We start from the raw sequence: 27,918 nt of genomic DNA, 5'->3' as shown, positions 1-27,918 counted from the left end.
GGGATGGCTCAGTCAGTAAAGCGATTGTCTGGCAAGCAGAAGGACCCACGTTTGACCCATGTAAATAGTTTTTTTTAAATCTGAGCGTGGTAGTGTGTGCCTATAATCCCAGCACCGGGGAGAGGGAGGCAGAAGGATCCCTGGGACTCATGGGCCAGACAGCCTAAAGAAATAAGGTTAAGAGTATCCTAAGGAATAAAAGTCAAAGCTGATCTCTGGCTCGGCATGAACACACATTGTGCACACAAGCGCGTACACACACACATACACACACCACAAAGAACTCACACTAGGGTTTTGTTTTGTTTTTTAATGCAGGTTGCCCTAGGAACGAGTCTAATCCCGGGTGAAGTTTGTCCTTGCCTATGTGAACATCAGTGCCCTCCCCTAAGTAGTAACAGGTGGCAAATGGGGTGAATAGAAGCAAGAAGGAGCTTGCAGAATCTGGCTCTCATCCTTCATCACTGGGACCCATTTCCCCCATCCTTTCCTTGCACTCCTCTGTCCCCCTTCCCCACCTGATGGATTAGTGTAAATCTTCCAGGCTCTGGACCTTTGTACAGCTGGCCCTGGCCACAAGGCTTTTGGATGAGTCTGAGTATTAGCGACTGCCCTGGGCAAGCGTTTTCCTGGTCCTGTCAACACTCAGGACTCCACTCTATCATCTCTTTTCTGTATCCCTCACCAAGCCAGCAATGGAACGTGTGCCTTCAATTCGGTGCTTATTAAAGAGTGTGTTGCCAAGTGGTTCTCTAATTGTTCTCAGACACATGCCTCATTTCAAATAAATGGTCAGATTCTTAAAAGGAATGTTTCTACTCCTTTTCCTCCTGTGCAATAAAGCGCAGCTTCCTTCTCCAGACACTCACTCGGCACTTGCTAATCCACCATTGTACTTACAACCCAGACCAGAGAATTTTTCAAAACCCAACACAAATCTATCTCTTTTTACAAACCCCATTTTAAATGTCTTTTTAAGATGATTCTATCGGCCGAGCATGATGGCTCACACCTGTAATCCCAGCACTCAGAAGGCTGAGGCAGGAGGATTGCCATGAGTTTAATGATGACCAACCCAGTCCACAGAGGTCCTTCTCAAAGATCTGGGGGAGATGTCTCAATCACATGCAAGCCTGAAGACCCGAGTTTAGATCACCGGGATTCTGGTCAAATTTGACTCTGGTGGCATGCTCCTATAATCCCAGTGATGGCAAGATGGGAGGGGCAGACAGGTGCATCACTGGAAGCTCACTCTCCAGCCAGCCCATCTGGTCAGCTTGGGAAAGTTCCATGAGAGGCCCTGAGGGATAGTACTGTCCTGTGACCCCCACATATATGCACACACATATTCATGCACATCCCTGTGCGTACAGACACATATAAACACACACAATAAATAAATGACTCTATCAAAAGTCACCTTTATGTCATCAAAATGCTTATGGTTAAGCAGTGGACAGAAATGTTTGAAAATAATCTCTATTGCAAAACTGCACAATATTCTATAAAGTCTTGGTTCTTGAAAACTCAGCAACATCTAGGACCAGGCCACATAAATCAGTTAGCAGTTGTCCCGATTCCCAGGGACAGTGTGGCTATGTAAACATTTCTGCAGAAATTGGTCCTTGTATTGCCTTTAGCTACAGAGAAAACCAGAAAACATAAGACATAGAGTTGACAGCTGATGGAAAATTCAAAAGATTGGGTAGCACAGCCCTGAGCCCTGAAGGAAAACAAAATGCTTCTCAACTTTGATGGGGCAGCATCCCAATAAGCTACTTAAAGTTATAACCATGGTTTCATCTCCCATAGCAGCATGCTGCATGTGGTCTTTGTTCTCTGTAACTACATGACTGGGATGGGACTCAGGCTCACAGCTGGAAGGCCAACATCTCAGAAAGCATCACACTGCCTGGTGACAGCCCAGGAAGATGCCCGCTCACAGACAACCAGGTTTACTAAATGCCTATCACTTTTGCACCATGGGGAAAGCCAAAGCATTTACCTTGGACTGTTCTTAGTCTGGGACTTTTGTGTGCCTTTCCTGGGGAGATTAACAAATGGTTATTTACCTCAGATACTACACTCAGCACAGACCAAAGAAAAAAACTCCACTGGAGGCTAGCTTGGGAAGCTGTGAGTTAATTGGCGTTATTTACATGAGCATGGGTAAGGGGTTCCCTGGAAGAGCAATATGTGAGTGTCCACACTACTGAAGCAAATGTCTCTCTTGGCAGGGCAACTACCTATAAATACTCAGGGAGGACAGGACTTTGTAAGCTCCTCCTCTTCTTAGTGATGGAACCTTAATGGAACCAATCCTGTGCACATCTCCTGGGATCATCTCGAGTCCAAGGGAGTAGCAGTTATGCCCTGCCAAGGACAGTGTTCCATAACAGCCCTCTGGGTGAACAGTTAACTGGCCAAATCACCAAGAACCAGTGTGTGCTTGGATGAGCCACCTCAGGTAAAACATCAGTTGGGAGTCTTAGGGGGATGCAATGGTGACTGGCCAGCAAGCTTTCTGCATTATGAGTCAGACAGATTTTTGCTACCTCACCTTCAAGCTTAATAAAATGCTCAAATCTTTAGACTTCAGTTTCTTAAAATGACTTAAAAATAGATATAATTGAACAAAATTGTAATTTTTCACTGTGATACACCCATTCCCAGCCTCTTCATAGTGTTAATTCAGGAGCAGTGGCTGGTGCTCTGATTGTGCCTTCAGAGGCTCCGTCCTTCCACTGACTGCCCCTTGACAACAGCCTTTCCCTAGAGTCTGGGCCCATGTTACAGTGCATGCCTCATCTTTTCCAAAAGTGTCATGAGACTGTAAGACTTAGGGGGAAGGTACCGTGGTATATTCACAAAAGCATCCCAGTGCCCATCATAAGACCTAGTGTATGGTCAGTACTGAAAGGCTTTGGGGTGATGACTCCATGGGTCTGTGATACTCCACAGCCATGAGGAGCAGCTGTATGAGTGTAAGGCATGACAGAACCACCTGCCATGGTTTCTATCTCATTTAACTTTGCAGAGATTCCTAATGAAGCTGCTTTTGATGCCCTGGAGATCTGCCCAAGATTGGCCCCATAAATGCTCTATCATTGAGAAAAGGAGAGACTTCCAAGGTCCTGTCCTTCCTAAGTATTTATAGGCAGTTAATGGTTTGCTGAGGTAAGGGTTCATGAGGCCTCACCCTTTCCCTGAGGGTGCCTAAGCAGTTAATGGTGGCTGGCAGAGACAATGTCTTCAGAGGTGTAGCCATCCATAAGTTGCTCATAGTCTTATGGGTAACCCCAATGAAACTGTTGGTTCACAAGCTAAATGTAGGTGGGATCATTTCTTTATAGTCTGTGCTTGCTGCAATAACCTTCATCTGGGTGTCCGAGAAGACCCACACGTCACATTGCAGAAGCCTAATATGAGTCAGATCCCTGAAGCTAACCACTCTAATGGTAAGCATATACCATCATTCAGTCACCCAGATTTGTATCTGGATTCAACTTGTATATTTCTTTTGAGTATGTGTGTGTGCACATGTGGATTTGTGTGTTCGTGTGTACTTGCTTCTGTCTGTGCATGTATATAGAGTCTTCCTCTACCACTCTCCATTGTATTTTTTGAGACAGGGTCTCTTGTCGGAGCTCACAAATTTGACTAAACTAGCTGGCCAGTGAGCTCTAGAAATATGCTTGTTTCTGCCTCACCAGCACTGCTGGTACAGGCCTGTACCATCATGTTTTACTCTTTTTCCTCTCATACCTAATAAGACTGTGGCAATCTTATGCAGCAGAATGTTCTCCAATTGCAGAGTCTTCCTTAGGTGATAGACATCACTCCATTGTGAACCTGCTTTTTCTCATCTGCTAAGTTTCCATATAAACACCTAGCCATATACGTGTGTGCATGTGTATGTATATGCACATACATCTATAAGTGTGTACAATACTGGGCTACATGAGCCATTTTCATACAAATACATAATCTTGTGGGACTGAGCAGACAGCATGCGGACTTGCATTGAGATCCCAGCATCCATGTAAGAGCTGTACGGCAGCATGCACCTATAATCCTTGCCCCAGAGAGGTGGAGACAGCAGGATCCCTGGAGCTCCCTGGACAGGTAGTGCTACTGATTCAGTGAGCTCTAGGTTCAGTGAGAAACCTTGTCTCAAAAATTCAGGTAAAGGGAGATATAGGAAAACAACCCAAATTGACTTCTGTTCTCCACAGACAGGCATATACCTGTACCTGAACATATACACATGCATATAACACACATACACAGAGAGAGAGAGAGAGAGAGAGAGAGAGAGAGAGAGAGAGAGAGAGAGAGAGAGAGAGACAGAGAGACAGAGACAGAGACAGAGAGACAGAGAGAGACACGTTAAATGCTAAATGACTACTCTTTGAGCATATTCCCCATAATACTCTACTGTCTTCTTCTTTCTCATCTATCCCCTCCCATTAGGCCTCTGTTTCATTAGACAGTTTCCATCTACTTTCTTGTTATTGTGCATAAATGATTTTAGACAGTTATATAAAGTCTACGGCTCATAAATAAAATAGACAAACCATATGACCCAGAGATAGCACTCCTGGGTAGTTCCCCAAAGCGTTCCAAGACAGCATAGCACATCCACGCTTATCACAGCGCTAGTCACACTCACTAATCTACGAACCAGAGACATCGGATCAATGTGTCCATGTGGCCAGTCAAGTTAAGCACATGGCAGTTTTATCTAGAGGCGAAATCCTATAAAGTCAATATCAGACCTTGGGCCCCTACTGAGAATTCATTCATGGTTGAATTTCTGTTTTCTACAGTGACCTTAAATTGAAATAAAACAATTCACAGGAAACGGGGGATTCTATGGGATGTCAGCAAACAGCAGAGTGGAGAGGAGGGACTGAAGTCTTTGCTTCCCATCACTCATGATCCTAGGCACCTTAGACAGTCACTGTGATGCAGAGCAGGGCCTTCCTGTGTTCAGGAGTTGACGTTCGTAGGGTATCCCACCAACCAGATACTCAGAGTTTGGAGGCTTGTGAACCCAAAAGAAACCTGGCCCTTTGTGGTATGATTGGGGGTCTTAAATATCTTTCTAAAGTAAAAATACATAATGTGATCAGTAATCAGCAGTTTTAATAGGGAAACCACAGCTACTGAAATCAGGAGCAGATGTTTAGCTATAGTACCAGTAGCTGTCCACAGCAGAAATGCCATTTAGGAGGCGGGCTGGCTCTAATGGGCATTTTTGCAGGCAGAGGTCTGATAGGTACATGGAGTGAAAAGAGTTTGGAAAGTCTCCACTCATATATTCAAAACCACTGAGATTATTACATTCCCAAGTACATTAGGCCATTTGCTCTAATGCTATACTCAAGGATAAGTAGTTTATTAAAAAGAGATGGGTAGTTTATTTTTTTTAAAGGAGCTATTTGGAGGCCAAACATGAAAACTGCAGGTCACCAGCTCTTTTGAGGTATCCCCATCACTACGTGGCTGATAGTACCATGATGACATCAAATCCAGAGAGAGAGAGAAAAAAAAGATCACATGACATGATGGTTAATCTTGACTGTCAAGTGGGTTGGATCGGGGATCAACTAAAAGACACACCTCTGGACAGGCTTGTAGGCATTTCCAGAAAGTTTTCACTGAGGGAAAGTCCCTCTCCCAGGGTAGGCAGCACCTTCCAGTGGGCAACTTAGATGTAAAGAGGTCCAAAGAAAGAGCAGGGCTGCTTGCCTGTTGCACTTCTGGCTGGTGAAGGTCTAGCCACTGATGCTGCTGCCAACCTTTGCTAACATTAAACTCCAAGTTCCTGGGCCTTTCAACAGACTGAAGACCAGCAGCTCCCTGGAGTCTTCCAGGCCTTCATCACCACATTAAGACTGCTGAGATGTTCATCCTCACGGACTGAGCAGCTACCAGATTCTCAGCCTCTGCAGCGTGCAGACAACCTCTGTTCTGTGTAAGCCGATCTAATAAATCCCCCTTTATAATATGTATACACCCCACGGATTTTATTCTTCCAGAGAATCCTGTCTAAAACACCTGATACTAAAGGACAGACATAAGGGACAAGCTTGACTCCAAACTTTAAAAGTTTTGCTACTAGCATCGGGAGAATGGACACAAAACTGTCAATGTGAAAACTCTCCAGAGACATGCTTCAATCATGTATAAGCCATGGCACCAGGGGAGATCTCCATTTCCAGACTTTCTCCAAGCAGCTAGATTTGAGTTTCGATATTAATGATCATGAATTTTCAAAGGCTTTGACCTATGGCCTCCTCGGTGTTCAAACACAACATGTATACTAAAAGGACAGGGAGATACACTGAAAGGTGGTCTGTGGAGCTCTGCTATGGATCAACAGTGAAGCCAATCTGAGTTTCAATCCTGGCTCATACAACTGAGCTCTCTGGCCTTGCACAATCATTCAACCTTCCTGAGCTTCAGCTGACAGCTGTCTCTTCTACAAAATAGATATACATACATACATACATCGTACACACAATATATATATGCATATATATATGCATATATATATATAATCTCCAAGGAGCCAAGGAGAAGTATGCAAAGCACCCAGCAAGCAAGAAACAGAGATGCAATGGTTATTATGCTTGCTGTTAGGACGGAGCCTGGAACACTGGAGGTGCACTAAAGGAATCCTGTTATCACGACACATGTAGCAGGAATGGGAGTGTAGCTCACCTGATAGACTGCTTCTCAGGATGCATGTAGGCTGGGGCTCCATTGCCAGCACTACAGAAACCAGACATCATGGTGGACTGTAATCCTAGCACTTGAGAGGTGGAGGCAGAAAGATCAGGAGGTCAAGATCATCCTCAACTACTCAGTGAATTTGAGACCAGCCTAGGTGTACGAGACCCTGTCTCAAACACAATGAAAACCTCACATGGCAAGTCTTCAAGATGGAGAAGAGGATGCTTTTCTAGTGTGCTGGGTCTAGAGAGAAAACTTTCGAGACAGAGGTGCAAGTCCTAAAACATCATGAAAAATGATGAAGTTCCACAACCCGCTCCTTCATACACTCCTGTGTCAGTTTCCCCTTTCAGGCACAGACAGCACACACAGACCCTTCTCTTAATGGAGTAAAGGCTCATTATTAATCAACAATACACCAAATAACAGATTCACACCACCAGCCCGGACTCTCAAACAAAAGGCTTTCATTGAAAACCTCACAATTAGAGATATCGTTTCTTGTTCCTTGGATGAGGATCCTAAGAAAGATGTTTTCCTCCACTCCCACATCTCCCATCACCACCTCCACCATCACAAAGCAACTCTGTGTGCTTCAACATGCACAACACAAGACATTGTGGCCCTTGCCGTCTCCCATCTCCTCTCTCTCCAGGCCCTACAGTAAGTAGGAACAAGATTGCTGCCACCCCAGGGTTGTGTGTGTGCGGTGGGGAGGAGGAAGGGGTGGCTGGCTATGCACATTGCTACCTGTTAACTGTATTAGTTACCTTTTGTCATTGCTATGACAAAGTACCTGAGGAAAACCACCTAAGGTTTTTTTTTTTTTCCTGGCTCACCGTTTGAGGGAACAGTCCATCACATAAGGGACGGTGTGGAGTATGAGGCAGTCAGTCACGTTGCATTGGCTCTCAGGAAGCAGAGAGAGATGAATGCTGGTGTTCAGCTCACTTTCTCCATCTTATTCAGTTCAGAACCCCAACCCATGAATGATATTGACCCCACTGAGGGTGGGCCTTTGCAAATCAATTGACCAACCTGGAAACTCCCTCATAGACATGCCCAGAGATTAGTATGTTAGATGATTCTAGATCATGTCAAGCTGATCATCAAGATAAAGGATCACACTAACATGCCATGTTGAGGATCCGTGGCTGGAGTGATGGCTCCGTGGTTAAGAGAGCCTACTGTTCTTGCAGAGGACCTTTTCTGAGTTCCCAGCACCCACACTGAGCAGCCCTCAGCCATCTGTCATTCCAGTGGATTTGCTCCCTCTTCTGTCCCCTACGGGTACTTGTAAGTATGTGATGCACATATACACACTCAGACATCCATGAAAAAAAAACAAAAATTAATAATAAGAAATCATTAACTGGGAGGCAGAGGTAGGCAGATCTCTAAGTTCAAGGCCAGCCTGGTCTACAGAGTGAGTTCCAGGACAGCTAAAGCTATACAAAGAAACTCTGTCTTGAAAAAAAAATGATGATGAGGAGGAGAAGAAACAGAAGGAGAAGAAGAAGAAAGTCATCATTGAGACAAAACACAGTGCATATTTCCAGCCAGTCAGAGATAATGGCAGTAGCCCCATAATACCCCACTGCTGCAAACAGTTTACAGTATAGTAAGTGTGCTCCTTCACTTTCAGTAACTATCTATAGCCTTTTCTCCTCCAGCCCCTTAGGGAAATAGATTGGACTTTCCAAATACAAATGTAGAAATCTACACAGTCAGAAAATGCAAGAGATACTGCAGCCAGTGCATCCACAGATAAGAACTGAAGGCAGGGCTCAACAAATTAATGCTCTGTCTGTCTGTCTGTCTGTCTCTCTGTCTCTGTCTCTGTCTCTGTCTGTGTGTGTGTGTGTGTGTGTGTGTGTGTGTGTGTGTGTGTATTTTAACTGTATATACTAATCCACTGTACACGGCATTGTACTAAAGAAGGACATTTTCATATAAGTTACACACTTTGCATATCACTGCCCCCTCCACCACCAACCCCATTAGTCCCCTTGGTTCCTCTAGACAATTTTGCTCCCATTTTTCTGTTTGTATGACATCCAGAACCCTTTCTTTTGCTCTCAAATGGTCACAGTCAGAACTCAGCATCAACAAAAAGCAATGCAGCAAGAGTCTTGCTGTGAGCAGAGACCTGGGTGCTTTGGAAGCCAAGCAAAGTATGGAGGGAGCTGAGGCTGGCTGAAGGCGCTCACTCTCTGAGTCAGAGCTCAACTATTTGGGAGATTCCATCCATCGCCCTGGAGGTTAGTAACTCAGAAAAGACAACCGGTTCTGGCCTCTGGTAATAAACAAGGGAAAGAACCCAGAACTCCGTGGGATCCTGATGGATAAGACAAGCCCCAAGAAAAACTAATTGAAACAGTTGGGAAGCTCCAGACAAGGGCAGTGTTGACAGATGTGGTGGGGTAAGGCTAATGACATGACCAGGCGAGGCTGTGCCTCGAATAACTAAGTCCATCCCACTCCACCAATCCCACCCTTCATCTGAGTCATAACGCCAAAGGGAGCAAATCCCCTCCCCGCTGGGGCATCCCCAACCCAAAAGAAGGGAAACCACACTTAAGGTTGGAAATCAGCAACGCAGAACCCACAAGTGGGAAGTGGCGAACTGATAACCATCCCTGGGGCACCTCAGGCAATCATGTGTAATTTAAAAACACATGCTGCAAACCTGTGTTTAAGGCCCATCAGGAGCTGAAAAGTAGCTGCATCTAAGCCATGGTTTCTGAACACCGGAGATTATAATCTCAGGAGACAGCTCATGATGAATATTAAGAACACAAAAGATCAGATGAGGCCAATTTGGCTCTGACTCATGAATACAAAGAAAGCAATTGGAATAGCAGGGTAAATAAAGGGTACATGTGCTGACTGCAAGCGGGCACCACTGTCATCCACCCACCCTGTTCTTTTCAGGGATTCCTCAATGGGTACGACAGGGAACACGGCACACAGCTTACGCTTGGCCATCCATTTCCGTTTGTGGATCTGGACTTATTCACCCAGAGACCTGGAGACAGGAAGGGTCACGCCTGGTACCTACAGCGGAAATCTGCAGTGGCCACCATGCACTAGCCTCGATGCCCTTATCCAAAGACAGAGGCTGTCCACACTGCTGCAGAGCCCAGACTTGCTCCTCCCAGAGGATGCCCATTCTCCAGCCCCTGGCTGATGTCGGGAGCTGTTTTGCAGTGAATACTGACTTTTAAGGCCCAGAGAGCCCAGTTTCTGCTGTAATACTGCAATCTTCATAAGAAGAGCTGTGCTTCGTCTCTCAGCAGAGTCTGGTCCTCAGAAAGGGTATATTTACACGACAAAGTGTAAACTCCTCAAAAAATAAGTGCCCTTTGGGTGTGGATGTTTGTCTGACAATAACCTGCATATGACAGGCAGCTCCTGGCCTCAGTGTTGATGACAAGGTGTGAAGGATGTCTTTGCCCTCTTGTCCCTTCTACTAACTTTCTTAACTGTATTTGTGTGTGTGTGTGTGCACACACATGTGTGTGCGCGCGTGCCATGGCGCATGTGTGGAGGTTGGAAGACAACTTGCAGAGCCATTGCTCCCCTTCCACTGTGTGGGCCCAGGGGATCAAACTCAGGTTTGGTGGCAAGTGCTTTTGCCTGCTGAGTCCCATCTTACTGGGCCTAACCTGTATTTTTGACTAACACTTACTCATGAAGGGATAAACCAATTTCCTGTACAAATATAATTGGTGACATTAAAATTCTTCTTATAACATTTTTGTTTGCTTTATGGTTTTTCTTTTGCTGTTGTTATCTTTTCTCCCTGAAAACACAGAAAAAAGTCTCTGGATATCCCAGTGAAGAGATTCTATATATTTATTTATTTTTTTACTTCTCTTTCATAAACCTTGTGGTGTTTTCCAATGTTGCTAGGAATATCACTACTAACACTCTGTACATAAAAAATATACATTTAAGTGCTATAAGTTAAATATGGTTTATGAAAAGATTCACCTCTGAAGTCAAGGCCCCTGAAGAGTATATCAGAATTTCCAGCAGACTAAATGGTGTGTCTGTGTGTGCACATACACATCTTTGCATATTCATGTGTGTGCACATATACATCTTTACATATTCATGTGTGTGCATGTGTGAGTGTATACGTGTGTTCATGTGTGTGTATGCATGTTTGCATACACATAGAAGAGTATATGTGTATCTGTATGTCTTTGTATATACACACGTGTGCATGTGTGTGTTATTCAATTTTCCCCTCTGCCATGACCTCCCCTACGCAATGAGGGGAGAGCACATATTTGTCAGTTTCAAAGCAGTGACCGAATGTTTCATGCACACTGCTGCTCATCACGGAGATCTGCACCTTGGTGCACGGGCCTTCGAGTTCCTGTCACCTCTGTGTGGAGTCCTCCTAGGTGAGGAAAAGCTGGGCGACTGTCTCACCAGGCCGCTACCCATGCATCTACAGGCTTGCAAACACCCTAGTCTAGACAATAATTAAAGTCAGAAATGCAGCTTAATTAAAGCATGTCTCTCTGGAGCCCTGGGGGCCATTCCTCGTGTTCACTACAAGTACTGTTTACACAGGCTGTTCAGGGGTGTGCTGGGGGATATCCTGTCAGGCACAATCTCTTAAATTGAGTGTGAGAAAGGGCCGTGATGGGGTATGGCAGGGTTAGACGGGCGCGATGGAAAGAAAGAGGATGTTTTCCGAACGCACACACAGAGCTGTCAAGGGTTGTCACCACAGGCGGGGCAGCGGCTCGGGGGACAAAGTGTCTGCTGTGCAGGCAGAAGGATCTGCATTTGGGTCCTCGGAACCCATGTGACAATGCTGGGCATGGAAGTTTGCATTGTAATCCGAGCACTGGGTGGGCAGAGGCCAGAAGTTCCCTGGGACTTGCTGGCCAGTCAGTATAGGCTTCTTAATGACTTCCACCCCAGTGAGAGACCCAGTCTCCAAAACACAAGACCCTGCCTGAAGAGTGACAAGGTTAACCTCTGTCTTCCACATGTTCACACATATGCATACACATGCCCCATGCACATACACACATGAATACACACATATGTGAGCATATACATACCTGAGCACGTATACACATGCTCTATCTCTGTCTCTGTCTCTGATTCTGGTCACTTTCTCTCTCTCTTAAACACACACACACACACACACACACACACACACACACACACACACGCATCACTTCCCTGTAACTGGGATATCAAGGGAACAGAAACTGAATTCCCTCTGTTAAGCTCACAATAAGCTCTCCGAGCTAACGTGCACCAGAAACCACAAACCAGCAGCTTTGGAGGGCTTGGCTGGCGTTTCCATATATGTTTGTCTGTTTACAAAATATTTTATCACTTTCTTCCCTAGGGACAGCATTTCGAATGTGCAGATTTTACCTAAAACTACAAGATCTAGCTTCTCCTGAATAATTTTTAAAAGTTTAAAAATGCAGACTCAATTTATTTTCAACAATTATGATGCTGATGCCAGACCAGAATGATGCTGAATCTGGAACGCCTCCTGCTGACCTTCTCCCCAGATCACCTCATCGAGGTCAGTCCCCGCCATCCTGCCCCCGAGGACCAGTGGCAGTTCTGATGGTCACACAGCTGACTTCTTTCTCTCTGCTGGTAGCTGCCTTTATTTATACCACCCCCATGGCCTTTGCAGATATATCCGTCCTTCCTTCCTTTCCTCTCTCTCTTCCTACTCTAAGCCACACCTCCTGGTTATAACCAGGGGTGTCTTAACTGCAACCTTTCCTTTTGTAAGTCTGAGTGTGTACACGTGTGTATTGGTGCACTCACATGAGTAGGTGTGCACACGTGTGTAAGAGCATACAGGCACAAACTGGAAGAGTACCTCTGATGTCCACCTAGTCTGTTGAGACAGATTTCCCATTGGCCTGGGGCATGGAACAAGCTAGGCTGACTGGCCAGAGAGTTCCGGGAATCCTCCTGTCTCCACCTTCCCAGCACTGGGATTACAGCCAGTGTTATGTGGATTCTGGATGCTCAAGTCTTTGTGCTTCCACTGCAAGCCCTTTGTCAGCTGAGCCTCCTCCCTGGCCCTGAGTCCTCCTTTAGGCTCTGCCCACCGGCCTCGTTAGAGATGGATCAGGACCGGATCGCAGAATGACCTTCTAGGCAGAACAGAATGATGTGGAAGAGTAAGACAGTTGGACAGAGTCAATAAACCAATAGTCACAACTCACTGGGGTCCTCTGGAAAATGAGGGTTCAGACCCTCACCCCTCACCCTTCTCTGTGATCCTGATCAATATATAAGATCTTGGTCAATATGTCAGTGTAGAAGATCTCATCCATATGTAAGTATAAAGATGTGTAAAGCTTCTCCCTTCTCTTGTATAGAATCCTGCCCTTCCTGCCATACAGGATAGTTGTAAAAGGCAGAGAAGACAGTCTAAGAAGGTGACCTATATAGCTCATAAAACTAAATCAACGGAACTTTTTGTTTTTTTCTAAATTACTAGAGTGCACAGACATAGGGAAACTATCTACCATTCCCAATTCTCTTAACTCTCCTTGAAAAAGTAACAGCATAGCACTATGTAATATATGATGTAATATATGATGCTTTCAACATCCACCCAACAAAGAGAGAGTGGGAAAAAGATAGTCACATTATAAACCTACCTTAGCACTATTACCAACATTGCTGAGTTTAAAGGAAGTCTTGCAATGTAGAATCTCAACCAAATAGAACCCAAAGACTTGAAGATGTTTATCTACCATCTAGCACAGGAATGAAGGTGAGAGGGGTGTTCTAGAATCTAGGGTGCCTGCCAGTCATTGACTCCTTTAAAATCAGATTCTCTCCTACCTCTTCTAGAACCTGACCTACAGACTCACAGGTTCTTTGCCGGTATCAGCAGGGTCATCAGGAGTCACCAGTGCCCTGTTCTGCCACTTCAGCCCATATGATCAGGCTGCACCTTGCTAAGGTATGAAGTAGATTAAAGTGGTAGATTAACGTCACTACACTGGAAACTGAATGGGAAGTCTCAGGTGACTGGCTGACATCCGGAACAATAAATCACAAGTGGGGTTAAACTAGAGGGTAAGAGCTTAGACTCCTGGGTTGGGAAGGTCAAGAGATTAAATCTAACTCCACCACACACTTAGGCAAGCTATTTGGCCAGGCGGTCTCTACTTCCTTTTATTAAATACTAATGCTTACACCACCCATGATCTTGTGCAGATTAAATAGTATAGCGTATGTGTGTCGAGTGTGGTGCAGTGCAGGGCTTATGATAAACCCCCAGAAAATGATTACATCATCTAGCACCCCAAGTAGCCTATCCATGAGCAGGCTGATTAGCAGCACCTATGTGGATAGATGTCAACTTTGCAGGCCAAGGTACAGTTCCCAGATGAATCTATCGGCCATATAAGACCATATCCTACCAGAGACTTTTCTCAGGCTGGATGGTATATACAAATCCTTTTGTGTGAAATGTTTTGCAAGTTACAGACCTCTGTAACTAGCGCATGCTTCCACAGTAATAGAGTCCTCCTTGCGTGCCCTGGCTTTGTGCATAAGACCTGAACAGGACAAGTCCTTCAGCATTCAGTCATGGATGGGGAGAGGCTCATGAGGCCCTCCCTCTTCCTGTGACCTGCTGGGGGCGGGGCAGTCATATTCATCAGTGGTGAGGGCACTGGTAAATTATCCTTGCTCAAGTAAATAACTCGTACTCACGGGCACACAGGCAACACTCATCGCAGTGTTACGTAAAAAAAAAAAAAAAAAAGACATGAAGGTGGAAGAGGACCCTTCGGAGATTTAATGGGAGAGGAATGGAGGAGAAGAGAGGGTCATGGGAAGACTTAGAACATTCTATATGTGTGTGAAACTGTGGAAGAATAAATAAAAGAAATCCACTGTGCATGTGTACACCGGTTAGACCCTGACCTGAGCTCTCCTCTAGGATGAAGGGATGGCAAGGGTCCCTCTCCTAATAGAGACTGACTCCCAGGAAGGGAGGAGACGGGTTCCAGATACCATTCTAATACGGAGACTAAAAGAAACTAAGATGTTAGGGTTGAGTTTAATTTTTATTGTTAGGATTTTTTTTTTTAACTTTTTGTTCCTGGTTTTTGTTTTCTTGAGAAAAGGTCTTTCTATATGGCCCAAGCCATCAGCTTTCTGGGTGATACTCCTGCTTCTGTGACTCCAGGGTACTGCTGCTCTACCCCGTCCCAGTATCGAGTTGAAGGTACCGAGTCCGGTGTTGTCCGAGTCCTTGTGGACTAAGTTCTACAGCAATACACATTGTATCCAGGAGACCACAGCAGCCTTAGAGCCTCGGGAGGCAGATTCCGCACAGCCACCCAGCTTCCTGTAATGAACGGCAGAGGAAAGGAGCATACAAAGGAAAGTGTATTTATCCAACAGCTTTGGAGAGAGAGGAGAGAAAGAAAGGAGGAGAGTGAGAGAGAAAGGGAGAGGGAGAGAAAGCAGGGGGAGGGAGGGGAGAGGGAAGAAAGAAAGAGAGAGATGGGAGAGAGGGAAGTGAGAGAAAAGAGAGAGGAGGAGAAGAGAGGAGGAGGAGGTGGAGACAGGACGAGAGAGAGACTATGTCACCAGTGACTTTAGGACTTCCTAGAAGGCCTCATCTACCATCGGTTCCATCTTCCCCTGTGGGGCATCTCTTTGCAGGTGTGGCCTTCAATCAAATGAACCCCTTAGGGCCCCCTTAAACAGTACCAGGGTCACAGTACTGTGCTCTGGCCGCTTCGCCTCACAGCAAGGACTCACGAACAGAAGCATTTATCTCAGCGGAGGAGAGGACACAGAGCAGAGGACCCTGGAGCTCGCTGTGGGGCACCTGTGGTGCTAACACAGTCCGGCTGGTAGAGTCTCTCAGCCTGTGCCCAGGCCTAATCCCTTGGAAGTCTGCCCAGTGCTTGGTTCTTTCTGCGAGTCTTTCTATGCCACCTAAAACCAGTGAGAAAAGTCTTCCCTTCCACTTAAGCCCAGAGGTATGGTGGTGTCCATTACTGAGTCAGACTGACTCAGAAAGGTGGACTAAGAAGATAAGGAAGTAGTAACAAGGGAACATTGACAGTAACGAGACAGTGGGGGAAACTAATGGGGGGGGGGGCAACGGGCTGGCTCAGTGGATAAAGGCACTTGCGGCCAAGCCTGACAAACTGAGTTCAATCCCTGGGACCTGTATGTTTGAAGGAAAGAATTGACTCCCATATATTGTCCTCTGACTTCCATGTATCTGCCAAGGCACAATCAATTCCCCATAAACACACACATACAAAATAAACAAATGTTTAAAATCTTAAAAAGAAAAACTGTGAGATGGGGAAAATTTTTTTGAGATGAAGTGGTCAAAAGGCCTAATTGATGCTATGAATGTGTGTCTGCATATGTGTGTACTTATATGTATTAAATTGTATGTATTTATATGTGTATTTGTATGTATGTGTATGTGTGTGTGTGTGTGTGTGTGTGTGTGTGTGTGTGTATGTGTGTGTCTAGCTATATGTGCCCATGCATGTGGAGACCAGAGAACAGTCTTGGTTGTTATTAATAAGATGCCATCCACCTTGTTTTTGTTTTTGTTTTTGTTTTTGTTGTTGTTGTTGTTGTTTTTTCGAGACAGGGTTTCTCTGTGTAGCTTTGCGCCTTTCCTGGATCTTGCTCTGTAGACCAGGCTGGCCTCAAACTCACAAAGATCCGCCTGCCTCTGCCTCCCGAGTGAGTGCTGGGATTAAAGGCGTGCGCCACCACCGCCCGGCCTCCACCTTGTATTTTTAAAACAGGGTCTCCCCCTAGCCTGAAACTCACCAGGTAGGCTAAGCTGACAGGCCAGTGAGACCCAGGCATCCTCCTGTCTCCACCTCCGGGCACTGGAATTGTAGGTATCCCTCACTACTTCCAGCCGTTCTTGTTGTTTTCTGTGTTGGCTCAAGAATCTGAACTCAGGTTCTCATGATTGCAAGTCCACACAGAACAAACGTCGATGACTAAGGCCCCAAAGTAGAGAAAAACTTGCTGCATCTATTCCTAGGTACATGGAACAACATGGTTGGGGACAATGACCGCAGAACCTTGTACAGTCCTAGACTTGCTCCAAGTTGGCACACGGACTCATGCCAGTCTGTGTACAACTTGCTGATGACCACTAGATCATGCCAAAACCAAGAACAAAACCTCCCAGACCGGGGAGACGGCTCACTGGGTAAAGGACTTGTCTCCCAAGTGTGAGGACATGAGTTCTGATCCCTACAACGTTTCTGTTGCTGGGATAAAACACCCTGACAGAAAACAAGTCAGGGAAGGAAGGCTAAATGTTGCAGAGGGGATTCAGTCCATCACGGCTGGAAGACATGACAGCAGCTGCCTCAGGCCAGCCTGACGGGAGGCAGAGACATCAAACATCAGCCACACACAGGAAGCAGAGAGAACAGGAAGTGGGGGTAGACTTCAAGACTTCAAAGTCACCCCCAACACAGAGAGAGAGAGAGAGGGGAGAGAGAGAGAGAGAGAGAGAGAGAGAGAGAGAGAGAATACTCATAGACTCCACAGCAGTTTCACAGTACCACAATGCTGAAGCAATACTTAAATCACATTTTATAAAATGATCCACCCGTGACAGAATAGAAATTCCAAACAAGACTAGTCCTAGACCACAGGTAGCTCGGGAAGCATCATTCTCTAGGTCTCTCTCGCCTCTGACTTTTCCTGCAGATAGTCCGTATTTCTCGGCTCTGTGTGGCCACCATGACTCAACTCTGCTGGAACAGCTTAGCAGCAGCCACAGACAGTAAGTCAACAAACAGGTGTGGCTGTCTTCCAATAAAACTTTATCTACACAGACACATAGTGGGCAGGCTTTGGCCTGATTTGTAGCTGGTCAACTCTGTATTAAGCCACAGGAAGGAGACTGGACTTGACCTAAAGAAAATAAAACCACCTGCCTGGTGGAAGTGCTATCTTTCCCATGATCCTTCTCATCACTGTCCAAGTGTATTGGTTAAAATCTTTGTGTCTTGGCCCCTCCTTCAGAAAGGCAGTTGGAGCTCCTCCCAGCTCCTGGTCAAGGCTTTCCCAGCCATCTTGGCAGAAGTCTCTGCTTGTAGAGAATATGTATCTATGGAGTGTCCAGACATAAACGGGACACCTATACATCATACTCCACCCAAAGATTCAGGGACCATCGAGGAAGAAGGAGTAAAAAGACTGTTGTGCCAGAGGTCAGGGTGGACCATGCCAGAACTGTCTTCTAGGCATGACAGAGGTGCTGCACAGCTGTGCTGCTCACAACAGCTGTGCAGACCTGCACAAGATCCGCACAAGACCAAGCCAACCGCCATGCCAGCATGGAGGGATGGGGACTCAGGCGCCCCCACTCCTAACTGAAGAGCTAGTGGTGGATAATGGCTTTTGAAGGAGGAAGACTTATTGTTGTTTGTTTGTTTGTGTTTTAGGTGTGGTCCCTGGTAAGTCAAGTTTGCTTGAATGGACAGTCCATGAGTATACAGGCAGTTCAAACTGAATCTGGTAGGTTACCTTTTTGAAAAGAAAGGGGAAGGGGAGTGAGTTGGAAGCTGGACCAGTGCCCTAGTGGCTAATAGCACCTGCTGCTTTTGAAGAAGACTCGGGTTCAATTCCCAGCACCCATATGGTGGCTCACAACCATCCATAACTCCAGTTCCAGGGGATCTGATGCCTTCTTCTGACTTCTGTGGGCACCAGGTATATAGGTGGTGCTCACAGTACATGAAAACAGCTATATGCATAAAAGCAAAATCTCTTTTTAAAAAGTGGGTATGTGTTTGGGAGGAGAGTCAGGAAGTAGGGGTGGAGCTGAGAGTAGTTTGGGAGCAGGAGTGAATATGATCATGTACACTGCATGTCTGTACAAATTAATAAAAGTATTGTTTCTTTTAAAGAAGTAGCTGCTGATGGAACATGTGTCTAAAAGAAGAATTGCCCAGGAATATGTCTTTTACCCCACCTTCCAGGAACAAGCTTGGTACCCCTCATTCTGATCTGGCTTGGTGAGTAACTCAGAGCCTGAAGAGGCCAGCCACTCACTCTCTGGACCTGCCAACAAAGTCCAGGCTCAACTAATTCTGTATGTCACCTTGCCACTCCATTGCCCCAGGTCTACCACCCCATTATTCATCACCAAGTTGCATTGGGGTCCAAATGGACTTCTGAGGCCATTGCCTGGCTCTCAATTTGGGTGGGCATGGGGTGGTGGTGGTACTAAAATCCTTCATGGGGCAGGCACAGATCATGCACGTGGCCTTGTTTTCCCTCCAGGCTTTGATACTGCCACAGACAGAGAAGCTATCTGTGTTCACACATGTCTCCATTCACACATCACCTATTACATGGACACAGCTCCATGTGCACATACAGCAAAGTGCCTCTTCTCCTCCCCGCCAGGAGCACAGAGTCCTGTGTGTACAAGAGGATGGATTCCCTCCAGGGAGTCCATTCAGTGGGCAGAGAGCTGAGTCAGGTTTTTCCTGAAATCTCTTCTATTCACTATTTCTTTCACTGACTCACGCCACTCTTAATGGGTAAAATGTCGCTGTTGCAAGATCCCTTAAAATACCCCTCCCGAGCCAACCACCGTTTATCTTGGCAGCAGGTAGCTCAAAAAAAAAAAAAAATTGGAAAGTCTCTGCTTGGCATGGTCTCTGAGCTACTGGCACGTCAGAGATTAATAAAGCACATTTAACGGTGCTCAGGATGCTGCAACACGATCCCTCACCGTGAAATGTGCGAGATTCTTTGTTCACCGTGAACAAAGTTGAAGGCAGGATGGGCCAACCGTGACACGCGGGGATAGGAAACAGTCAAGAGGCCTGAACATCTTTCATCTGGCAAACCGGTGGGTGGAAACTGATGCCCAGCGCTCAACTAGACATCTGCTCAGTGTTCTCTGGTGTATAAGCTGGGCAGGGGCACGGGACCCCTGAGCTAGGGACAGATAGAGCAAACAGAAGTGCCAAGATATCTGGGCTGCATGTGTTTCCTTGAAGTACGAGAAAATAGTGAACTGAAGGACCGTCCTGTTAAGAAACTTCGCGGAAGAAAATCAGGATTTACCAAGACATTTCCAAACATTTTGGTTTTTCTTTAGGAAGAGAATATTAACCGAGGAGGAAAAACAACAACCAAACAAACTTTGCTTGACTGTACAGGTGTGGGGCTGGTAGCACAGTAAGGGAGCAACAGAAAGAAAAAAATAGGGACTAAAACTCAAACAGCCATTAGACGGGCAATTACAGGTTTCGAGGAGGAAGCAGTTCACCATTGAACTCCACACACCTGGATTCTTGCAAAGCGAGTACCGGAAGAAAGGAGCAAGGAACCACAAGGAGTCACACCGAGCAAAGGCACCATGGTGAGCGCCAGCGCAGCCTCCACGTGCTGGGCGATGTCTGGATCTATTTACACTATTAACACTGAGCGGCTCCTCAGAGTCCTCCAGAAAACTCGCCCACGCCTGCAAACCAGAACGCCAGACCATTGTAATGCTCCTCTTGAGCCCAGTGACCTTGATTCTCTACACCAACATCCACACACGCACGCACGCGCGCGCGCAAGCGGCGGGGCAGAAAGCAAAGCAAAGAAAAATTCTCTTCTTACCTAAAAGGCATAGCAGACGGACCAGCAGGATGCTCTGCCACCTTCAGCCAGCGTGAGCGTTCTGTCTCACTCCATCCAAAGTCCTAGTGCTGTCCAGGAGGGCTCTTGGGGGTTCTCGGATCTTCCTGTAGGAGTTTTTGATCACTGGCTTGCTTAACAAACACGCCTGTGTTCTGTGGGTGTTTGAATGCAGTACCACACTGGGCATCCGGCCAACACTCAGCTTCCACAGGCAATGAGAGAAAAACTCACACCCTCCCAAACAGGCTTCCCTCCTCGGTGTCTCTCAAGGTGGGGGATCCAGGTGTCATCTCTGGTTGGAGGCTAGCGGGAAAGGTAGCTCCCCTTTCCGACTTCTCTCCTGCCTTGTGGGAGCCCCAAAGTTTCTTTTTCTATCGCACTGCCCCGAAGTTCTCCCCGCGATCGGGATCCCCCGGCTTGCCTTTCCACCAGCTGCACTTTAAATGTATTTTAATTGGCTGGAATGTCGAAAGAATCTATTTGGCAGTCGTTTACATGGGAAGCACGCCCAGGGCAGCTGAAAAGAGGCCCCAGAAGCGGACGATTACTTCATCAAAAGCGGCGGTTTGAATAGCTCTGACTCCTACATAACTCCAAGGAACGGAGTTCTAGAGGCAAGCTGGAATAATTAATAATTTGTGGAGAAAATTCTTCATTCATCTGAAAAAGCCAAAATGAGGGGGAAATCCCTCTAGGTAGGAGAGTTCTTTCTGAAAGGGGTGATTTATTAGGGTCCCTGCTCTGCTCTCCACAAACATTGATTTTGTATAGCCTTACAGAAGTAGCATATGCATAATTCGGTTTGCCTGAAAAGTTAATTCAAGTAATTTTCATTCTCCGAGAGCCCCTGAGATACGTGGTACTATTTCATCCTTATACGTTAGCCATATGCTACAATAAATATTGTCCATGAGTAATATGTACCTGCTCACTGTCTTTCTTTCTCTTGGCTGGTTGGTTGGTTTGTGGCCTCTGCTAGATCCAGCTCCAAATAAATTCACTGTGAGTCAAAACAGATAATCATCACCACATAGAATTTACAAGCCTGATTAGAATTTAAAACATTCAAAGGGGGGCTGGGAGATGGCTCAGTGGATAAGAACACTTGCTGGGCAATCGTGAGGACTTGAGTTCAAATCCTGAGAGCCCACATAAAAAGCCAGGTGTGACTGTGCACGTCTCTCATCTCCGCAGGAGGGAACCCGGGGCTTGCTGGCTGGAAGCCTCCCTATAGTGAAGGAGCCTGTCACTGCAGAACAAGGTAGAGGGGGATATAGGAGGACCCCCAACTTCCTTCTCTGGCCTCCGCATGGACATGGACATGCATATACTCGGACAAATATGAGTGAGTATACACTCTCTCTCACACACATACTCCCCCCCAAAAAAAACACTCAAAAATGCCAGTTTAGGCAGTTTCTGACACCAAACAGTCGATAAGTAGATAAATGTCTCAAAAATAGAATAATGACAAAGCAAGCTATAAGTCAGATAAAATAAGTCAATGGAAGAGCCTTCGAGTTTTTCTTGACTGCTGGTTTCCCAGGGGTATAGCTCACCTGGGCTTACAGATTTTAAAAGCCCAGGCCCCCTGGGTTGCCCTGCTGATCTTTCTTCCCAACACCTGCCTTTAGTGGACTACCCAGAAGGAGGCACACAGCCTGAGTTTGTCTCTCTGTGGAAAATGTGAGCCGGGGAACACTGACACACTCATTCCTTTGCCTTTTCTTCATATTAATAAAACTGTCTGTGGTTCCCAACAAGACAGAACATGAGGAAGGGTGATGTATGTGCCTGCCGTTCAGGACGGCTTGCTGAACTGCTCAAAGGCGAAACCCAGCACACTGGGAAGCTAAAGAGAAGGTTGGGAGAGAGGACCAGGCTGGCTTCATGGACGTGTGATCTTCCCAGTCCTGCAGAACTCTGTCCTCTGCAGAGACTTGTAGGTGTAACAATGTGCTACCTTTTGACACGGTTGTTTTGTTACATGAATTTGTTTACTTTGTGTATATGTGTGCCCATGTAGATGGTCAGAGGAGTTCCTGTGGGTTCCCCAGGATCAAGTCATCAGGATCTCCACTCAGGTCAGTGGCAAACACTTGTACCTGCAGAGCCATCTCACGGGCCTTCCTGCAGTATGATATTTTGTTTGTGTTCTGATAAACAAAGCTTGCCTGGAGATCAGAGGGCAGGGCCAGCCACTAGTTAGCCATAGAGGCCAGGCAGTGAGTGGTAGCACACGCCTTTAATCCCAGTACTTGGGAGGAGGAAGCAAGAAGATCAGGTGTTCAAAGCCACCCTGGGCTACAGGAGATTGGTCCAGTCTAAAAGAGAAACAGAACTGGGTGGTGGAGGTGCACGCCTTTAATCCCAGCACCAGGGAGGTGGAGACAGGAATATAAAGCGGGTGGAGACAGGATCTCCCCTGCCCATTCAGTCTAAGGATTCTTAAAGACAGGAGCCCCCCTTTTAGTCTGAGGTGTCATAGAGGTAAGAAGTAACTGTGGCTGTTCTGCTTCTCTGACCTTTCAGCTTTCTCCCTTGTTATTTGATTCCAGGTTTTTATTGTGAAGACTAATTAGGATCACGCTTCCCCTTCCTCTTGCCATTCTTGACTTCTTAACTGAATAAGGGACCCTGGGATTTCAGTTTGCTTTGGAACTGGGAAACCGGCAACTGCCCCTGAGAGGAATAGCAGCTATCTATGACATTAAACACAGGATGATATTTAAAAACAGGGAAGAGCCTAGTACAGGGTGCATGACCAGTGCTTTCCATATGTTCATCTTATTCAGTGTTCTGCTGGGAGGATGGTGGGTGGAGGTCTGAGATGGAGAATGTCTCCAGCAAACACAGGCAGGACAATTCTCTGTGTGCATTTTAAAATAAGCATTTTACCCTGGTGCATCAGATGGGTTCAGAGAGTCTTTGCCCCGTGAAGTCAGTTCCCCACCAAGTTGTGTTAAGGGCAGAAAGATCCATGCACAACCGGCCATCTTCTTTTTTGAAATTAACTTAGATAACGTGAACTTTGGTCCCCAAACCCAAAGGCAGGGCTAACCCACCACTGTGACTTCCAGCAGCTCTCAAGCTCTTAGAAGAGCCGGTGTCCCTGGAGTGCTCTCCACAGCCTGCCCTGACGCCTGCATGGTAGCCTCCCTGGACTTATCAGAAGGCATACAGAAGAGCTAAGAGAGGAACTCTGGTCTCAGGTGTCAAGTACTTCCTGTCTCTGGTATCTTGGGCCTGCCTGTTACCTGGACTTCTAAAAGTTTGACATAAGTGTTTAATGAGCAAACAGATCAGCATTCCAGAAAGAGAATTTCAGAGATTAACTGATTCTGTTATTTTTAAAAGAACATTAGAAGCAAGAAAATAATCACGGGGGGGGGGGGAACAGACAGACAGACAGACAGACAGACATACAGAGTCCAGTTTGTATGCTTTCTTTTGCTACACATGTTCCTACTTTGTTTTGGCCTGTTTATGTTCAAGTGTACCTGTATGTGTGTGATGTGTGTGTGTGCATGTAGAGGCCAAAGAACAACAAGAATCATTTCCGCAATCTCTCTCAGCCTTATTTTTTGAAACAGGGTCTCTTCGATGAACCCAGAGCTCACAGACATGGTTAGACCTGTTGGCCAGGGTGGTGGTTTGAATATGAAATGGCCTCCTTAGGTCTGGGCGTTTGAACACTTGGTCCTCAGTTGGAGCTACTGCGTGGGGAGGCTTAGGAGGTGCAGCCTTGATGGAGGATGTCACTGGGGGTAGGACAGGGAAGAGGGAGGGGTGGAAATGATGAAATATAGTACTTACATATGAAATTCTCAAAAAAAAAGTTTAATAAAATTAACCAGGACATGGTTGTTCTAGACGCTACTTGTGTTGCCTTTATTCAGTGTTCATGAAATGCTATGGGGTAAGCAGTATTTATCCTCGGTTTGCAGACTTACAAACTGGGTTAAAGATTTGTCAACGATGTTCACATCGTCACTTCTAGAAGCTGGCAGAGCAGAGATTCTAACCCTGCTCGTCTATCTCTCCCTTCAACTCCCCACCTGTCAAAAGCAAACCAAGAGACAAAAACCAATCAGCTCTTTGGTAGTCTCATTCACCCCAAGATTTGGTGCTGATGCAGGCCTAAGGCCTGAGTAAGGACAAGATGCTGACCTGGGGAACTCTGGAGGTAATGAGGGAGAGAGAAGGAGAGGGAGGGAGGGAGGGAGGTGAGAAGGAGAGAGAGGGAGGGGAGAGGGAAGGAGAGGGAGGGAGGGAGAGAGAGGGAGGGAGATGGAGGGAGGGAGGAGGGAGGGAGAGAGAGGGAGGAGGGAGGGAGAGGAAGGGAGGAGGGAAGGAGGGAGGAGGGAAGGAGAGAGAGGCAGAGGAGAGGGAAGGAGAGAGAGGGAGGAGAGAGGGAAGGAGAGGGAGGGGAGTAGGAAAGAGAGAGAGAGAGAGAGGAGGGAAGGAGAGGGAGGGGAGGAGGGAAGGAGAGGGAGGGAGGAGGGAAGGAGAGGGAGGGAGGGAGGGGAGAGGGAAGGAGAGAGAGGGAGAGAAGAGGGAAGGAGAGAGAGGGAGGAGAGAAGCAGGGAGGGTGAGGGAAGGAGAAAGAGGGAGGGGAGAGGGAAGGAGAGAGAAGGAGGGAGGAAGAGGGAAGGAGAGAGTGACAAAGGGGGACTTTAAATGTTCTCTGCACTCAGTGATGGTGTTTTAAAGTCCCTGCATCTAAAAGAAGTGCTTCAGAAGACAGGAAGAAGGAACACCTCACCAGTGTGTCGGAAAGCCAAAGAAAATTCACTACACACAAGTGCAGCTGCTGTAGTCAAGTAAAGTCTTACAGTTTCCGTGGGATCTTGACCACTGAAGAGTTCACCAAAGTCAATTGACAAGATGATGAGTGCACAGCTTTGGAATTTGTTCTTGCCAAGCACACCTCCCTAGTTATTGTCCCAGGCAATCATGAGGAGACCTCACAGCCTCCAAAGTCTCTGTCGCTGCATTGTAGAGAAGCAGGTCAACAAATGTCTAAGAGACAAGACACTCATGGTTGCGTCTGTGTGATGGGTCTTCAGCCAAGTCCTGGGGTGAATTAGCTCTTTGCACGTAGGTACCATGATTACCCAGATTTGAAAGATGGAAGAGAGGGGACACAGAGACTGGACTTGACGTTTGCAATGACAGTAACATAATGGGGCCCTTCTGGCTTCCGAACACTGCTCTCTTGAGACTCACAGCAACCGCTGTCCTGAGCTTTGGGACAAGCAGCTGAGTAGCTCAGCTCTGGCTTCCCCTTATCACCTCCCCGATGGTCTGCTATTTTCTTTAACAGTTGGTGTTTTTAGTGCAGGGCCACCTGCCGAGGCTCTACCACAGTGAGCTGAGCTCTCTCACATTGGTTAACAATCAAGACAACCCCTCACAGACAGGCCCACAGGCGAATCTGAACTGGGCAATTCCTCAGTTGAGGCTCTCTTCTCTGATGACTCCAGGCTGGGGCAAGTTGACAGTTAAAGGTAACTGGGACACTGGGTAAAGTAAAACTCTTTTGTTTAGGATGAGTACCAGTATGAACGATATAGTGGGGCTCGGGAGATGGCTAGCTCAGTAAAGTACTTATGCATGAGGATCTGAGTTCAATCCTGAGAGCCCATGTAAAAAACCCATGCTTAGAATCCCAGCACAAGCGGGGGAGGGGGGGCAGCGGGGGCGGTGGCGCACGCCTTTAATCCCAGCACTCAGGAGGCAAAGGCTGGCGGATCTCTGTGAGTTTGAGGCCAGCCTGGTCTACAGAGCAAGATCCAGGACAGGCACCAAAACTACACAGAGAAACCCTGTCTTGAAAAAGAAAAAAAACAAAAAAACAAACAAACAAAAAAAACTCAGCAAAGAATCCCAGCAAAGAGGAGGAGAAACAGACAGAGCCTGTGGCTCACCGGCCCAACATTCTAGTTTAATCAGTGATCTGCAAGCCAATGAGAGGCTGTATCTCAAAAACCAAGGTGGAGAGCAATTGAGGGAAGGTCAAGGTTGTCCTCTGGTCTCTACACACATTCACATAGATGTGCACATATTCATATGAACATGTCCATATACCTACAAACATGATTACATGAGCATGCACACACAAGAGTATATACATACACTCCTGTGTACGTGTGTGTGTGTGTGTGTGTGTGTGTTTGTGTGTGTGTGTGTATGCAATGCTCCCACCATATTTACAGGAACACACAAGTATGTTGTCTTGGGATTATGGGTTTTCATAGGCATGTGTTGCCTAGAGAACTTGGTTATTTCCCGAGGATATCAGTCCCTCAATGGTACTAACTAGCCTATGGGACTGGGACAATCCTAGACTTAGTTATCCATGGAAGAGGAAGCAACACGGAAGAGAGGGATTTGGGGCCCAGTTTCTCTCAAGACATCTTTTTAGTTTGACCAACTGCCCCAACCTCATCTCCACCATATATGTCCTTCATGACCAAAAAAAAAAAAAAAAAAAAAAAAAAAAAAAAAAAAAAAAAAAGCAACCTTCCATTCCAGCCCAAACAACTGCTTACAGCAGAAGGATTCACAGTTAGGCACCTAAGGTCACACTGTCTGCTTTGCTATTGACAGCTATGGGCAAGCGATTCAGCTGGTCTGAGGTGCAGAGTCCTCTGCTCAGAGAAGTGATGGTTATACCTGTGTCACAGTGCTGAGGTGGCAAGGCACGAGGGCCTCCCAGTGCACAACGCTGTCCTTGTGTTAATTCTTCTTCTCTTCTGCCATTGTCTTGGATAACCGCTGCCAGCAGGAAGACAGGTCAGACCCACAAGCTCTTCTCAAAGACTCTGGACGGAAAGGTATTGTAACCATGCCCTGAACTTTCTCTTCTCTCCCTGCTACCATATGTTGGCTGCATAACTCAAATCAGTTTTCCCAAGAAAGGACCAGCAATGGCATGCATGGCTCAGTGGGTAAGTTCTGGCTCAGTCATGAGGACTTGAGTTAATACACACACACACAATATATTTTGATCATGTTTTCATTTCCCAAACCTCTTCCAGATCCTGCCTACCTCCCTACCCACCCAACTTCAGGATTTAGCTCTCTTTCTCTCCACCCCCTTTCTCAAAAACAAAACATACACACAGGATGGGGGAGGAAAGAGGAAGGGAGAGAGAGAGAGAAGTAAAAATCTGAACAAATAAATAGAAACCAATAAGATGAAAACAGTCAAAATTAAACCAAAAGCCCACAGGGAGGTGGGGCATGGAGGGGCATGGAGTTTGTTCTGTATTGATCAGCTACTACTGGGCACGGGGCCTGCCCTGGGGTGTAGTTGATATACCCAGTGACACACCTTTGGAAAAGGCTGATTTTCTCTTCGCCAGCTGGTGCTAATTGCAAATCACTTCTAGGTTAAGAGCGGGACACTGTGTCCACTTCCCTCAGTGCTGGGACCCTGTGTTCTTGAACCTGTGCATGTGCCTGGTCTCTGGGCAGTAGGTCATGTGT

General features: G+C 46.5%; 2 long non-coding RNA genes across 2 annotated transcripts in view; one reads left to right on the top strand and one right to left on the bottom strand.

Annotated features, from left to right (window-relative positions):
* LOC131925081 (uncharacterized) overlaps nucleotides 1-13,522 on the bottom strand; it is a 35,276-nt gene extending 21,754 nt beyond the window's left edge. Inside the window, exon 1 of the long non-coding RNA XR_009383148.1 lies at nucleotides 13,413-13,522. This is a non-coding gene — a long non-coding RNA (uncharacterized LOC131925081). The remainder of the gene's footprint in view (nucleotides 1-13,412) is intronic.
* Nucleotides 13,523-18,691: 5,169 nt separating this feature from the next.
* On the top strand, nucleotides 18,692-23,742 carry LOC131925244 (uncharacterized). The gene is made up of 3 exons (XR_009383195.1): nucleotides 18,692-18,797; nucleotides 22,451-22,508; nucleotides 23,505-23,742. It is a non-coding gene; the product is annotated as an uncharacterized LOC131925244 (long non-coding RNA).
* The last annotated feature ends 4,176 nt before the right edge of the window (nucleotides 23,743-27,918 follow it).

This window comes from Peromyscus eremicus, chromosome 15 (genome assembly GCF_949786415.1).
Source record: "Peromyscus eremicus chromosome 15, PerEre_H2_v1, whole genome shotgun sequence".
NCBI lineage: Eukaryota > Metazoa > Chordata > Mammalia > Rodentia > Cricetidae > Peromyscus > Peromyscus eremicus.
This window is presented reverse-complemented; position numbering and strand designations above follow the sequence as displayed.